Raw genomic sequence first — 17,295 nt, forward strand, 5'->3', positions numbered from 1 at the left:
ATGTTAAATATAGTTTTAGGTTATAAAAATTGTTAAAATAGAAACTATGCTATGTAAGATGCTTTGTTTAACAGAAAGGGCTTGCAGTGAGATACCAGCCACAGGACACCTAAATCTTTCAGAGAAAGGGAATTTATTGCCTTCATATCAGAAGAAATTAACTTCTTCCCGCCTTAGAGGCGCTGTTAGGATTAGAAGGAAGAAGTTGACAATGACCAGATAGAATCCTGTGTTTGAATAGAATTTATGCATCGTGTATGAAGTGTATGAATATGCAATTGGCTATTGTTCTTAAGGGTTAATCCTTTGTTAGCAGGGTATGGAGAGCCTGGTTTAAGCATGGCTTAAAGAAAGAGGCCATGAAGGTATTCAGCTGAGGGATATATAGAAGCCTGCTGTAAAGCAGCCTTTCCCAGGCTTGATCCTGTAAATAATTAGGTTCTCAGCCACTTTTTATATAAACAACAAGATTCTCAGACCATTCTGTCCTTGGCTGCTACTGGGAACAGACGGCAAGTCTGGGAATAGATATGAAGGTTTTGAGAACCTTTCATATCATGGTTGGAGCATTGATCTTGGTTTCAGTAAACTAACTTCAGGTATTGTAAACAAAAGGAGGAGCTGAAGTTTTCTCTACAGCCTATCAGGAGCTCAGATTTTGCAATATGCATGAAGTGAATTAACACTGTTATAAAAAGTGCCTAATTGATGAATAAAGTGGAGTCAGATGCTAAATCAACAAAGGTGGTCGCTCCCTCACTTCAACAGCAGGGGTCCTTTTTCGGGCTCGTGATGCCCAGAAAAAGGCACCCGGATGTCCGTAACTCTTTGCTTTTATTGTCTCATATTGTCCTAATTCAATTTGTCCAAATTGTTATTACTCTAATTGTGTTACTATTCTTTTTAACCATTTTATTACTATTAAACTTCTAAAACTTTTAAAAACAAGTGGTTGGCGTTTTTCACAGAGCGTAATCTCCACATGCGTCCAGTGCTGTAATAAACATACCAGGTTTATAACTTTCACAAAGTTGTAGAGTTTCTTTGCTTCCGCAAATCAGTAGCACTGAAAAGTTGAACTTGTCTAGGCTCTGCAATCGGGGAATAGTTTGCTGTGCCTCTCTCTCTCTATTGGTCATGTGGTCTACACCAGCGCTGCGCAAGCCACCCTGGCTGCTGGCTCCACTCCTCACCTTTTCTTCATGAGGGACGCCAAAATGCCAAAACAAGAAAAGCTGCTGCTGCCGCTTTTGTCTTTCTGTCTGCAGCATGGCTGGCTAAAAGCAGCTGAGTAAAGTCCATTACGAGTCATGCCGAGAGAGCTGCAGCCACGCTGGGGTGCAGCGGCCCCCTCCAGGAAAGGGTCCCGAGCTGCGCCCCCCCCCCCTCCTCTGTAGAGAGCAGGGAGCAAGAGAGCTTCCTGCAGTTCTTTAGTTCCTAAATATGTTATCCTGGAGGACTTTGCAGCTTTTCTAATTGGCTTAGCAGTGTGCCAATTCTCAGAGCTAGCCAGCAATTGGTTTTGCCAGGCACTGAGGAAGCTGCTAGTAGCTCCTCACTGAGAATCACTTCCATGGCTGACTTCTTCCCCCTTCACCAAAAATTAATTATTGCAAAACCAGCACAATTATATATTTGAAGACTTTTATTTGCAATCGTTGCAGTTCACATTTTGAAGCAGACTGTCAGTATTATTTGAAGAAAAGCTATTGTGCTATTGGGCAAAGGAGGACATAAATAGTTGTTATTTTTGCACTTTAAAGCTTCAGTTTGGCAAATTGCTGTGGCAAGTAATTGTTTTTAATATACTACACCTATTGATTTAATTGATGTGTAGATCTATGCATCTCATACATCTGTACTTTGTAGATTTAAGAGTTAGTAGCAAAGTATAAATATGATGTGACACTTCTCTGTGTAATATTCACTAGGGTGATTTAAGGATAAGCCATCATTTGTATGTGAATAACAACAGAAATTGTAATTTCCTCTTGGCATAAAGAACTTCACAAAGCAAGAAAGCGCACTATACAAACCTAATTGCTAACGCTACATTAAGGTTACTTAGATGTGTGTATTTACATACAGTATCTATGTATTATGTTTTTGTGGTAGCAGTGCTTGCCTAACTTTGGAATTATGACCTCATATAGTTAGAAAATAGAATTCCTAATGTTTAGATTGTGCTATTGTTTAAAACTATTTTTAAAGTATACTGCAAGTAGAGTAACCTGTTTCACTTAAAAGCAATTCACAAAACAATTACTCTTCATTCTGCTTTAGCTTTCTATATTTGCAAATACTTCGGTGATAAAATGAAATTACAATAATTGAAATTACTTATTCTGAAGCTAGAATTTGATGTAAACATATTTCTTTTATGCAGTTTAGGGTTTAAATGCTAAAATTGTAAATGCATTTTTGTTAAAAACAAATTAACTCCCAAGGAAATTTTAGATTTTAAACTAAACAGGCATTGCAGTTCACAGAATGCAGTAATCTGTGATGGAAATATAAATGTTATGAGTAGGAAAGTTGTCCTTTTTTTTTTTAAAGTTGCATAGTAAACAGGTTAAACCAATTGCTGCTAAGTTGGAATTTTAGCTATTTGTTGTTAATAATTTCACGTTGTAATCACCTGTTGTTAATAGTTTTTTTTTAATTACCTGTTGTTGATGGCTAGAAATCCCTCTTCGTCAAGTATCACCCTGCTGCTTCCTGGAAAATGGCACCTGGGACTGTGAGGAGGAAGTGACATCGGGGCTGGTATGCAAATGTGGAAACACCTCACCAAATCTAGCAGGAAAAAACCCTAAAACAACGAGCCACCATGGAATTAAGAGATCGAAGCGATGTCTAGTGTTTTGCGGAGAAAAGAAGAAACCTCACAACTTTGTAAAAGTTGTAAAGCTTGGTATCTTTATTACAGCACTGGACACATGCAGAGATGGCTCTCCTCAAAAAAGGCATACTTACCTCTGAGAACTTAGGGTCTCTTTTTATCTCTCTCTCAAATACATATGCATACAGTTTCACAATAAGTTCAGAGATATTCATTTTTATGGGTTTTGTGTGACTTTTACCACTAGTTCCTTTTTATCAGAAAGAATTCTGAGGTCAGGCTGACTTGCCCTTACAGCAGTCCTTTTCTCTCTCTATCATCTTCTGTCTCCTCCCCTTTATCTCTTGTCCTTCGTTGAAGTACCTTCATTGAGCTTAGGCCTTGCAGTCTGGCTAAATAACTACGATTTCTAACCACAGACTCAACTCAAAAATGTACATTTCACCTAAATTAAAATGGATTTCTATCCTGCAAAATTTTCACTTTGCTTCATTCCCCCCTTTCCTAAAAGGAGGAAGTAAATTCTCTTACTTCGTTGTCCTGGGGTGATGTTATGATGCTTGTATATCCCCATTCATCTGTTCTGTGCCTTTAAGACCGGCTCTGAAGAGTGGAAATTTTGTTTGGGTTTCTCTTATCAGGGACACAGAGGAAAGCGGTACATAAGGCTGTTTTTTCACTTCCAGCTTCAGCTTGCTGCTTTTGCTTGCTCTCTTTTTCTGCTCTTGCTTCTGCTCTGCTTTCTGCCTCTGCTTATTAGCTAGTTCTAGCTAAACAGTCCACATTGCTTCCTGGACTGTTTCTCCTCTCCTGTTTCTGTGACCATCTGGAACCTGCTCTGGACTGGGACCCGGGAACACCGAAGGTTCGGCTGCAGCAGCTGGCCCAGCGCCGGAGGGACTCAGAACAGAGCAACCACTCCCGAAAGAGACTTTCTGATTTTGCCATCTTTCTCAGAGCGGTGTCATTGGGTATTGTTCATTCTGTGCGCTGGGGGGTGCGGGGCCAGTCAAATAAACAGGTTCTTTCCACCTCTCTCCGAGGAATTTCTTCCCGAACCGGTTGGGGGGAGGGGCCGTGTGGGTTTCGCTTTCTGGAGGGGCCCTCCTTTGCAGATTCTTTAACAAATTTGCCCTAAACTTGGACATTCGTGCAAATTCCTATGACAACAAGTGTACTTTAGTGCTTTACCATGTACGTTTGATAATGGATGATCCTGAAGTTATTCTAACTAATATTAACAAAACTACAGTACGATGACACAACTTATTAAAGATTCTATTTGCAGTTGGTGACCACCTAAATACCACATCCCACCAGTGATGATCTGCATTTTCTTTTATTCTTTGCAGAATTCCAGTTATTTCTTTTGTATCATATTGGACAGTAATTAAGGTTTTCTTTCCACTTTCTTGGATTTCCTTCAAGATTTCCAGTAGGTCTTGGTGCTTAATTAATTGTTTTACTAATGTAAGGTCTATTCTGATTGGAGTAGCTGATAGTCTGTGATACATTGTGTAATTTGTTTTAATCAACTGGTGGGATGTCACTGGTGCCAAGTACGAAAAATCACACCCAATAATCTTAACAAAATTACAAATACAGAAGTTAGAATGATTTCTACTAGTCAGAATAACATCATTGCTATCAATTTTTACAGCAGCACAGGCAATTCTCAGGCATACACACCCTTTTCCAGTATATACGAGCACAGTTTTCTGGTCAGTGGCTGGATGAATTTCAAAGTGGCAAATACCCTGTTCAGTGTCTAGACACACATCTTGGGCATTAATAGTATTGCTTTCACAAATGAATCCCATTTGTTCTCTAGTAATGCAGGATTCTAAGGTTACTGTCTGCCACTTTTCATTCATCTTTTCGTGCCCACACTCTATGTTCTGAAGGATAGAGTATTGTTTTTTTATGGTTTAATCTTAGGGCAATGATGGGATGGATAACATAAACAGTGGCATTACGTATGGTAAGCACAAAGGCAGTGGCCATATTAGAAGCAGGATCATAGGTGAAATTTACCATAGTCCACCAGGATTGAAGCTTCCTTTCAAAATCAATTGCATTATCCCAAACAATTCTCCGTATTTCAGCTGGAAAATTACCTTCATCCCCTTCCCGTATGATCAGAGCTGCTGTTGCTTGCATCTATAACTGTGCTTGTATACAACTGAAAGCTAAAGACACATTATCTTGAACTGTACTAAGTGCTTCTACTATTAACTTGTGGTCTTGGTCCCTGGCCTTTTCATACTTCCTTACTTTGGCAGTACTTTTGAAATCTGTCACTGGCTAGTTCCTAATGCCAATAGAGATGATTTAAAGGCTGCTTCAATTTTGTTAGGCTACCTGCTGCAGTGGCCAGTTTATTCATCAGTATTTCTGAATCAATTCCATTTAAAACTCCTAATCCTGTCCCTAATATGCCAGTTAGATCCTTTCTTATTTTGCTCCTGACATATGCCTTTCTTTGTAACCACGTTGTCCAGCCCTCAAAGGATATTTTTAGGAAGGAGGAGCAGGCTGGTTGGATTTTTGAGATGTTAAATTGCATTATCAACTCCACACGTTTGAGAGACCATTCAGGATTGAATAATAGTTGTTCACCCACATTCTTTACTATGTAGGGGCCTATTTGATAGACCTCAGGTTCAAGTTTGGGTAGAGTCTGAACTAGTATGGGTTGTATAAGGCCCTGCTGTTGTGAAAAGTGCAGTGTCTACTTTGAATTTAAATGAAAGTCTGATAGCAACTCGAGCTCAAAGGCAGCACTACAGGCTGTATCAAGGTGAAATTACACCAACAGTCTGATTCATTTAGGCTATCACAGACTTCTTGGTGTTCATATACACCAGGAGAAGTTACAACACTAATTGCATCTGGTCTCTCATAAGCCGTCCTATTGATGACCCAGCACTTTCTTTGATTTCTTCTCCTCAGATTCCTTGAAGTGTCCACAGTTCCCGTTCCTGCCATTCTTGCTCCTCATATACCTGATTCTCGTGGATTACTACAGTAGACACATTTAAATATTTTATCTCAGAAGGTTCTCCCATGCATCCAGTATACTGATTAAAAGCCTGGGACCAAGGCCATTCAGCATTGCTTTGGATAGAGGTACTCTTTAGTTCTGAAACTTCAGTTACAATTACATACAAAACGATTCTGTAAAGTAAAGTATGAACTACCCCCGACCGCAATATACTCATTTTTGCCCGAGTAAGTTTTAGTCTCAGTTCACTGTCATCTGGAGTCATTCCTGAAGGGGCTTCTAGGGCTTTCTTCACTCCAGAGTGATGGATCCAGGCATTCTGCTCCTTGATTTTGATTGCAGTGAAGGTGGTGAGAAGTACTTGCAGTGGTCTCTCCCACTATGGTTCCGAAGTCTTCTCTGTAAGAGACTTAACATATACATCATCCCCAGGCTGTCTAACTCCCTGCTCCGAGTTCCAGCCACATGTTTCTCAATTTCTCTGAACTCTTTGCTTAAAGCCACCATGTAGGTGGACATTCTGGACATTCCCTTTGTATTCTATATGGTCTTCTATAAGGCATTTCAAAAGGATTCAGCATTCCTTTACCTCAAGGTTTAGTTCGAATTTGCAATAGTGCTAGTGGAAGACCTTGGGGCTAGGGTAGATTAACTTCTTGCCCCCGTCTTACAATCTGCTGCTTAATCAAATGATTCATGTTCTCTACCTGACTGTTTGATTGGGGCAGTATGGAGTGTGAAGTTCCTAATCTATGCCCAGGTGGCTACTGATCTGCTGCACTGCTCTGGAAATGAAATATTGTTGGAGATTTTTTCAGAGATGGCCTAGAAGGCAGCTGTGAGGAGCAGATTCTCACAGCCTGCTTCTGTGAACAGCAGAGGTTCTCAGGTTATTTTTAATTACAGGTAAAAGTGACAAACATGAAGGTCTTGAGAGCCTTGCACATCAGAGTTCTCAGGCAGCTTTCTCATAACAAGTGGATGTTCTATCTTTGGCTGTTTTGGGAAAGCAAGAATAATTTTGAGAACCCAAATCTTGGTATTGGAAACATAAGGAGGGGTTGGTATGTTATCTCTGACCTATTGTGAGCTCAGATTTTGCAATATGCATGAACTTGATTAACACTGTTATAAAAGGTGATGGATTGATCAATAAATCGGAGTCGATGGCTGACCAACGCAAGGTGGGTCGTCTCCCTTCTAACTTCAATAAAATATGATTCTCTATCTGAGGACATTGTGGCTGGAACTCTGAAGCACGGTATTATTTCTTGTAATAATACTTTGGTCACATCTTGAGCTTTGACAGTTCTGGTGGGGAATGTTTCTGGCCACCCTGAAAATGTATCTGTCAATACCAGTAAATACTGATAACCCCCCTTTCCTTGGAAGTTCTGAAAAGTTAATTTGCCGCTGCTGTAGAGCCCCATGGCCTCTCCCAGTCTGACCAAGTTTTGGCCTGGGAGTATTTTTTGGGGTTAGTCTGGAGGCATGGATCACATTGTCGGCTTACCTGAGTGACAGTGGCATATAAATTCCTGACAACGATTCTTTCAATCAGATGTATGTTCTAGAAAGCCTGTGGAAATTGCTACTTCAAAGTCAACACCTCATTTCAATGCACTGTGTATCACTGGCAGCCTTGGTCATTTTGGGAAAGGAGCCACACTATAAAAAGCTTTTAAGTAGTTAGGCCCTAGTGTGTTTTCTAGTGCTCTTCCTTCACTACTAGCCACGAAAATGGGAAGGGATTACTAGCTCTCTTTCAATGGTAGCCCACCCCTTGTAGTTGTACGTCTCTTTTGATTAGTATTATTGTTTTATGGCTTACCTTCGAGGAAAATCTGTACCTCACCCTTTGCTGCTTTCTTTGCCTCTCCATCCGCCAGCTCATTTCTTTCCTCCAATTTTAAGCTCACTCTCTGGTGTGCCTTAATATGCTTTTCAGGTAGCTTAACTGCTTCCAGCAGCTGGATTGTCTCTTCTTTGCCTGTGAGGTCAGCAGTCCCCTCTCCATCCAGATGACTCCATGTGCATGCACGACTCTGAATGCCTTTTGCTGTTTCTAATGCACGGGTCAGTGCATTTATCTCAGCCTTCTGTGCAGAGCTACCTGTTGGTAAGGGTCCAGACTCTATTACCTCTCTGCAGGTAGTCACTGTGTACTTTGCAATGTCGCTTTCCACTGTCAATATAGCTGCTCCTGTCAGTGACCCAGGTCTCTGCATCGTCCAGAGGAGTGTCATTTAAGTCTGGGCGGCTGGAGTAGGTAGCTTCAATGGTCTCTAGGCAATCATGGTGTACTGCTTCTTCTTGATTCCACTGAGAAAAGAAGCTGGGTTGACAATATTAGTCACTACTATCTCTACATCATCTTGCTCTACCATGATGGCCTGGTATTTCAGAAACCTCTGTGGTGAAAGCCAGTGGCCACCCTTTACTTCCAGTACTGCGGACACTGTGTGGGGTACTAGCACAGTCAATTTTTGTCCCAGGTTAAACTTGCGTGCCTCTTGAATATTCAGTACAACTGCTGCTACAGCTCTGAGGCAACCTGGCCATCCTTCGGGTGTTGCATCTTGTTGCTTAGAGAAGTAAGCAACTGCCCTCCGGTATGGACCCAAGTCCTGAGCCAATATTCCCAGGGCAATTCCTTGCATGGAAAAATAGAAAGAATGGTTTACTTACATCTGGAAGTTTCAAAGCTGGAACCGACATGAGGGCACTCTCTAGCTGGTGAAAGGCCCGTGTGGCGTCTTTTGTCCACTGGAGACCTCTGTTTCCATCAGCAATAAGAGCATAGAGGGGTCTGACGAGCAGTCCATAATTATAAACCCACAGCTGGCGCTACCCAGCCATGCCTAAGAAGGTTCGGAGTTCCTTTGTTTTCTGGGGTTTCTGGGTTTGGCACATGGCTTCCCTGCCTTAAAGTCCGCTGCCCAGCACTCACTTCGTACCCCAGGTAGATTACCTTCTTAGATTACCTTCTGTTTCACTACCTGTGCCTTTTTCTTTGAGACTCTGCATCCTTGGAGTCCTAGGAAATTCAAAGGCTTACCGTCCAGGCTTCCCTCGTCCGAGTGGCTACTAGAAGATCATCCACGTACTGCAACAGCCTCCTTTCCTCTTGTGGAGCTTCCCGGGACTCTGGGTCTTTGCAAGCTGTTCTCCAATCGGAGTGGGGAATTTTGAAGCCTTCCGGCATGTGGACTATGTGAGCTTGTGTTTGAATGCAAAAATTTTTTGGCTGGCTTCGTGGATAGGGAGGAAAACGAAGGCATCTCTTAGGCCTAAAACAGTGAACCAGGTTAGCTCAGGTGTTAAACAAGTTAGTAAAGTCTATGGATTTGCTGCCACAGGGTATAAATTCTGTGTTGTCTTGCTGACAGCCCTTAATCCAGTACTATCAATTATTGGGCTGATTCCTTCCCTATCTTCCTTTTGAGGGTACTACTCAACTCTCACTGGTTATGTTCTTTCCTTAAGCTTGATTGCCATGGGGGGGCATTTTTCACTCTCCCTGATACAGCAGAGGCCCATACCCTTGAAAACACATTTACTTATTCTAACATCTCCTTACTAATGTCTTTCTTAATTTCAGTGTCTGTTAATGTTTAGCCTAACATCTTCATTTGCCTCCAGAGTAACGTTTCATATTTGAGAATGTTTAGCGAATTGAGCGAATTGTACAAAAGCTTCTAAGTACACATAATACACGTTACTTTAAAGGTTTGCAAAAGTATGCCTTCTCAGACTGGCCAGTCGTTCAGTTGTTCTCCACACTACAACATAAACATTCTCCACAGGTACTGAAGCTTTATTTAAAACTGAATAGATGGCCCTTGTGTCGACTAAAATGTGACCTCCTTTTGGGGAGGTCATCTTTATCCTTCCTCCTTTACCTTAAGAGGAGCCTTTAACAAATCATATTGTACTCATTTTGTGAACTGTAATTGCTGCATGCTGAACAACAAGTTTGATCTGCTTTCTCTTTGCTTTGTTTTCCTTTTCAAGGGCCAGGACCAGAGGGGGGTCTGATCTCACAGTCTCTGCCATTCTGGGTGATTTCTTAAAACAAAAAGACATATCAGCATACAAAAACCCCATCCCATTTTTCTTCCTATTTTAAAACAGTACTAACTGCAATGAAGTATTATAAATCTTTTTATTTTCTGAGCTGCTCTTACTGCCAACCTTCTCCCAGTGAGCCCCTCCTAAAAGGGGCTAATTTAGGAACCTCTTTGCTCTAGTCAGTTCTCATTATCTCTTTCTTCTTGCCCTATCTCGCCTCCACCCAAACTTCTTTTTACAAAGCTTCAGAGTAGTTTCTCAGTCTTCCTCCTACACACACGCAGCTCCAGGTGGCAGGTATCAGATGTGATTCCCACACACAAGCTTTAAGATCTTAGGTTCTGAATCAGCTTGATCAGAAACCTTTGATTTACACTCGGGGCATGTGCCCTGACGCTTATTAGAACAGCAATACCAGTGTTTCTCACAAACACCGCACTGCAATAATACCTGCACATCCAGCTTTTGCCCACAGGTCATTCCCGTGTTCCCTGGGGAGACAGGGCAGCCAGAACTGTCCCTGTGCTCAGGGGACAGCCACTGTCACCTCACACAGCGTGCCAGCCTCTTGATGCACCAAAGGCTCTGAGGAATTGCCCGCAAAGGCAGGCTATTCTGCTTATTACAGAGAACTCTAAATCCCTACAGCAGGCTGTTCCCAGTCCAGACTTGCTATGGTGAACTAATTAATCTCTTCTATCTAAACTCTGCTTTACAAAATATCAGTCTTTTCTAGTTCTCTTCTTGCACAGTCTAATTAAGCACTGTGTCTACTTACACTTGTTTTACTGCTTTGCAAAAAGGCTGTGCTTGTCACAGCAGAAACTCTGATATGCCCGCAGACGCAGACACACATGCACCCCCCCCTTTTATCTCAAATTCAGTAGAGCCAAGGCATGAATTGCTGTGAGGGGGAGAATTCTTGGAATGCCTTTAATTCGCTTTATCGTAGTTAAGCATAAATCACCATACCATAGTCCTTCTGTGTAAAATGCTACTCCTGTTGCAAACAAAATCTTAAAATCTCCACAAACACTACTATACAATCTGAGAATCAAATTACCCCAATGCAGTGGAAGAAAATCACCACACAAAATCACTGGGAAAGGGCATATCTCTCAAAGTGCCCGCTCTTCTCAACACAACACAGCATACCATAATTCAGCATTTACTCACATCAGTTTTTCCTGGACACAATCAAAATAACAGCACACAGCCTAAAGATCAAGTCAAAACATCCAGGGCAAAGGAACTCTCTGAGACCATACTCACGGTTAAAATGTGCCAAATCTACACAAATCACTACATTTATACACAATAAATACCATCACTGATGTTCCTCCACTCGCTTCTCTGCGGGGCACTTCTCTCCCTGCCCTCACAGCCTGCTGCAGCCGGCGCCTCAGGCCTCACTCGGCTGCTTCAAACACGGGTAGTACTCACCCCCCGTCCCCGCACTGTAGGGCACTGTAGACCTACTGTCTTTTGTACACCATACACTTATACACTTGCATGATTAGAAACACAATGCGCTGACCACACAATGCATTAACCATACAGCGACACAGTGTTTGACACACACACGCATATAGAGATTCATTCGACCCACCACCAGGGTCGCTAGCAGCTGCTCTATCCGACAATGAACCCCCATACAGTGTCCGGACACCACACATACACATGCACATAGAGATTCATTTGACCCACCCCTAGAGTCGCTAGTGGTCTACCCTATCAGACAATGAACCCCCGTCTCTACTCCAGATGCTCCACCAGCTACACCTAGATGTCTCTGAGTGATTTACTCCCTAGCTCTCTTTTCCCCCGCAGGGGCGCCTCAGTACATACCATATCTTCCTCCGCAGCTAGCAGGTCCTTGTCTGTCCTCGCAGGAGGCAAGTCGAGGCGAGCGGAGCCCCAACAGGAAAAAAATCCTAGGGCACGCCTTGGAGGTCCGTCTATCCCCCCTGCCCCTGCGGGGACAGAGAACTCCTACCTGGCTCTCCATAATGTTTTGTGGAGAAAAGAAGAAACCTCACAACTTTGTAAAAGTTGTAAAGCTTAGTATCTTTATTACAGCACTGGACGCATGCAGAGATGGCTCTCCTCAAAAAAGACATGCGTACCTCCGAGAACTTCAGGTCTCTTTTTATCTCTCTCTCAAATACCTATGCATACAGTTTCACAATAGGTTCAGACATATTCATTTTTATGGGTTTTGTGTGACTTTTACCACTAGTTCCTTTTTATCAGAAAGAATTCCGAGGTCAGGCTGACTTGCCCTTACAGCAGTCCCTGTCTCTCTCTATCATCTTCTGTCTCCTCCCCTTTATCTCTGTCCTTCGCTGAAGTAACTTCACTGAGCTTAGGCCTTGCAGTCTGGCTAAATAACTACGATTTCTAACCACAGACTCAACTCAAAAATGTACATTTCACCTAAATTAAAATGGATTTCTATCCTGGAAAATTTTCACTTTGCTTCACTAGAGGTGAGAAACTGAATCCAGTGTCTGCTAAGATCCTTTTTACATTTCACCCTAACCTAAAAAGATGTCGGCTAGAAAGAGGAGCTTGAATGTCAGACTGAAAAAGGGGAAGCTCCTGGTGCTCTCATGAAGGCAGAAGTCCCAACCCTGTCTGCATACCAGCGGACACAGCTGCACTCTTCCTCGTCCTCCGTGCCACTTCTGGGAGCAGCAGCGGCGTGTGCGTGACCCGTCGGTTCTCCCCACCCGAGCTGATTTTTAATAAAGACATTAAAAAGAAGAAAGATCTCCTGCCCTATTTATTTCATAAAGATATTTCACTTTTAAAAAACCTAATTTGATTATCTTAAAATGTAGCATTTCTGTAGCTCCATCATTTCAAAAGGTAAGCTGTTTGTCTCTGTGCTCTTATAGATTAGTGTGGAATGCCCCTGTTCCGAAGAGGCAGGAATTTGATCTTACCCTTCTTATGTTGCTAATAACTCCTCCCTTGACCCGAACCCTAACTCCATCCCTGTGATACCTTATAAAAACCCCACGACCCTGCCTTTGCCTTGTCTTTTTGTCTCCATCCCACCCCTCCTCCTCTGGGGTAATAAATGGATTCTCGAGCTTTATGAAACAAAGTCCCGTCTCCTTTGTTTCCCTGCCCCACGCTGGCAGCTGCACTCCCTGGACACGATGAACTCAGTTGCACCACACTGCAACCGATTAGTGTGTGTAATCTGATCTCAGGAAAAAGAGAATCCAGACAAAAGAGTGTGATGTTCAGAACACATCTTTGACCAACAGATATACTGAAATTCAGCTCAAGTGAATATTTCTTCAGCTCAAAGGATGGTATACATTTTTGTATCACTTGAACCTTGAATGGATTTCATTCTAGCATAGATAGGGTGAGCAGATATTTTGTATAGACAATGTCCTGTGTTATGAGGTCAGATTCTACATCCTGTAGAAAAGCATATGGGGCATATTTCCCCATGTTTTTGTGGTGTTTGAACAGTTTTCAGATGATTGATAACCCAGGTTGCTGAACATGTAGAAAGGTGGAATGCATCTAGCTAATCTAGCAAAAATAGTAGGTCCAGCTTGTGAAAAATGCCAATCATTTGTTTTACAATTTTAAAAGTTTAATAGTAATAAAATGGTTATAAAAATAGTAACACAAATAAGAGCAATAAGAATTTGGACAATCAGAGTTAAGACAATAAAGGACAATAGAAGCAAAGAATTACAAATGTTCGGATGCTTTCCTCTTGAAAGCATAGCTCGCTAACAAAGCATTAACTCTTAAAAGTAATTAGCCTGTTGCATATTCATATATCTCATACATGATTCAGAAATTCTTTTTAAACAAAGGGTGTTTTCTGGTTATTTTCAACTTCCCTCTGAAGCCCCAAACTGCCCATCCGATCAGCATTTTACTACTGCACAAGAACATAACTTTGTTATCAAAATGCTTAGGCAGAGCCACAGACTGAGAATCAACCCTGAGCAGTCCTATCCCATTCCCATCCCATTAGCTACTCACACGACCCCTAACACTAGAGCCATATCCCATATCACCGGCGGGTGGTCTCATGTTAGGTACAAGGGGATTCGCCCCCATCCACACTCAGGAATTGCTGATGATGCTGTATGGTAGGTTATTCATTAATCCGGAAGCAATCCTGGAATTATTGATAATGCTGTATGATAGGTTATTCATTAATCCAGAAGCAATCCTGGTGGATCCTTCTGTTTGAAGTTTGGTAAGCAGGGCAAACAATAAAGAGAGATAGGGATAAGGGAATTGTCGAGCTAAGCATGATCAGAGCTAATAATGTCAAACTGACCCTAAGAGCCGTGCCAATGTCAAACTGACCCTAAGAGCCGTGCCAAGCCATGGGAACCAAGCCAAGTACACCGGGAATTGACCATATTAGGATAGGAGTTCAAAAGTTTAAAGAGGAAGACTCATCAGAAGACCCTTGCCCGCGATGAAGGACCGGAAGGACCACCAAGAATAATCCTCAAAATAGATGTCTCTGCCCACGCTCCGCCCACACCACGCCTCTTATGAATATGATGTAACCCTGCACCCAAGACTGTATAAAAGCTTGCTTCTGTCATGAGATAGCTAGAAATCCCTTTGTGATTTCTCCGACGCGTCGTAATAAAATACCTCCTGTCTATGCTGACTTACTTGAGTCTCTTAGGCAGTTATTCTCGCCTTTTGGGGCAAAATTCGGCATCATATCCCTCATCTTGTAAATCAGTCATCTCGGCCTCCAACAAGTCTGGTCTTTCTGGATAAGGAGGCCATAATTCTTCTCTTGGGGATTTAGGTGTCCTGTTGCTGTTCTCTCTGTGCGAAGAATTTCTTGAGCTACTTGGAAAAAGTATCTTACATCGCATAGTTTCTATTTTAATCTTATGTTATAGCCTAAAACTATATTTAACACACTACTGAAAAGGATTAATACAGTATAAATTTCTAACAAAACACACATAATATTCATTTTAATATTTGGGAAAAGCCAATCATATAATACGCATTTTTCACAATCCCCCCTGAGACAGAGTAGGGATCCATCCTGAATTAGGTGAAGTGTCTAACAACGGGGAAAAGTCTGTGAGGCCAAAGCTGAAGGAAAAACTCGCATGCCGAGACAGCAAGGAGACAGAGAAAGAAAAACAGAAAAGACCACGAGGTCAATTTGCCCCGATCTAGAAATTCCTTTGATAAAGAAGAACTGGTGCTAAATGTCATGCAGGATGAATATGTTTGAACTTATTGTGAAACTGTATGCATATGCATTTGGAAGGGGGATAAAAGGAGGTCTGAAATTTTCAGGGGTACACATGCCTTTTGAGGAGAATTTTTCTCCGTGTGCGTCCGGCGCCATAAATAAACATACCGAGCTTAACAACTTTTATAAAGTTGTGAGGTTTCTTCTTTTCTCCGCAAAACACCCCTTTTATTCTTTATAAATCATTCGGCTTGAGCAATATTTCTTGTCCACTTGCATCCTCTGGATTATGCTGGCAAAATAAAACACGGTGTTATGAACAAAAATTCTGTTAATTTTTTTCTGTTACCACTACTGCTGGGCTGCTGCCTGTGTTATGGTAATTACTGGTCGTTGTAGTTAATGGTTGTTTTTGTATTAGTAAAAGCCCTGGCTAGGGCGAGGTAATGGCCCTTCCCCGAGGCTAAGGTGTACTTTTCCCAGCATAGTGAAGACACCTGAGAGGATGGGGGGGGTTATGAAAGTGACTCCAGGACCAGCATGCTTTTTGGGACCCCGACTCCAAACACACAGAGAAAACCCCAAAAACAACGAGCCAAATAAGAGTTGAGAGACTGGAGTGATGTCTGGATGTGAGGAGCCGAGTGCTGAGCCTGCAGAGACACTGGAAACCTTCGTTGATCCTCACCCTGTGTTCGAGAGCCCCTGGGCCAGGTCTGGGAGGAAGCGAGACTGAGACGAAATCAACATCTGACGGGGACCCCACGCCCTAAAGGCTCCCACGAGGACCGGATCCCCAGCTCTGCCCCTAGTGGACAGAGCTGCGCATATCCTCCTCCTCTGAGTCGCCCTGGGAGACGCGACGGGGACTGCAGTCCTGCCAAGCCGCCCAATCCTGAGCTGATCACTTTTAATAAAGGCATTAAAAAGGAGAAGAAGTCTCCTGGCCCTGTTTATTTCACAGGGGAATAAACAAGAAAGAAATATCAAAACAGTTGTAACACATAAAAGGAAAAATCTTAATTTCTTCTATCATCCTATCTCTAATACATTACCCCACCAGCTAGGTTTTAACATTGTTTTCCAATTTCTACTGGTACCTGGGTTATTTTTCTGATATCTTTTGCTTTTTTCAGAATTACATTCCTGTTGTAATCTATTTTCAACAATCTTGAAATAAACGGGGCAGGACACTTTTTCTCCTTTTAATGCCTTTATTAAAAGTGATCAGCTCAGGATTGGGCAGCTCGACGGGTCTGCAGTCTCCCGTGGTCTCTCCCAGGGCGACGAGGAGGAGGAGGATATGCCCAGCTTTGTCCACTAGGTGCAGAGCTGGGGCTCTGGTCCTCGTGGGAGCCTTTAGGGCATGGTGACCCCTCAGATGTTGTTGTTCGCCGCTTCGCCCCGTCCGCTCACGGTTTCGGGACGACTCCCATGGTCAGGGTGAGAGGGACTACAAAGGTGTTCAGCATCTCTGCAGGCTCAGCACTCCGTTCCTCACGTCCAGACATCACTCCAATGTCTCAACTCTTAGTTGGCTCGTTGTTTGGGGGTCTTTGTTAGCAAGCTAGAAGCAGTAGCTTCTCATGGCGTGCTGGTCTTGGGGTTGTTTTGCATATCTCCCCCCCTCTTAAGTCTCTTCACTGTTTGAGGAGGTCCCCACCCTTCACTGTCCCAGAGAAGAGCCATTAACTCGGCCCCAGCTAGGGCTTTTACTGATACAAAAACAGCTATTAATGACAACGACCCATAATTACCATAACACACAAGCAGCACCCCAGCAGCAACAGTGGCAACCTTTTTCTCACAAAAAAACTGGCAGATTTTTTTTTATAACAATCTGATATATTAAACTTTCCAAAAACACTTCCTTCTTTAGCCAATAAATAGTCTAAAGCAACCTATTCTGATATACTACAGTTGTTGTTTGCCTTTGCTGACTTAATTCCAATGCCTGAGCAGCTTTGTTTGTTATCATCTCTATAACTGCTTGGAGTCTTATAATAGGATTCAGCATATAATTTGGGGTCAATACAGAGTTAGATTGCTCTGCTGGTTTTACTTTTTTGTTTACTAGTTGTTTTTTTACTGAATCCTGAACTGTATCTTTAAGATTAAATGTAAAACAAATCCATCTCTCTCCTTTTGGACATGCAA

The 17,295-nt window shown here is 42.4% G+C and overlaps 1 protein-coding gene across 7 annotated transcripts in view; it reads right to left on the reverse strand.

Moving 5' to 3' along the window:
• LOC141726952 (ubiquitin-associated protein 1-like) overlaps positions 1 to 17,295 on the reverse strand; it is a 176,760-nt gene that overhangs the window by 27,319 nt on the left and 132,146 nt on the right. The window lies entirely within an intron of this gene.

Source organism: Zonotrichia albicollis, chromosome W (genome assembly GCF_047830755.1).
Source record: "Zonotrichia albicollis isolate bZonAlb1 chromosome W, bZonAlb1.hap1, whole genome shotgun sequence".
Classification (NCBI taxonomy): domain Eukaryota; kingdom Metazoa; phylum Chordata; class Aves; order Passeriformes; family Passerellidae; genus Zonotrichia; species Zonotrichia albicollis.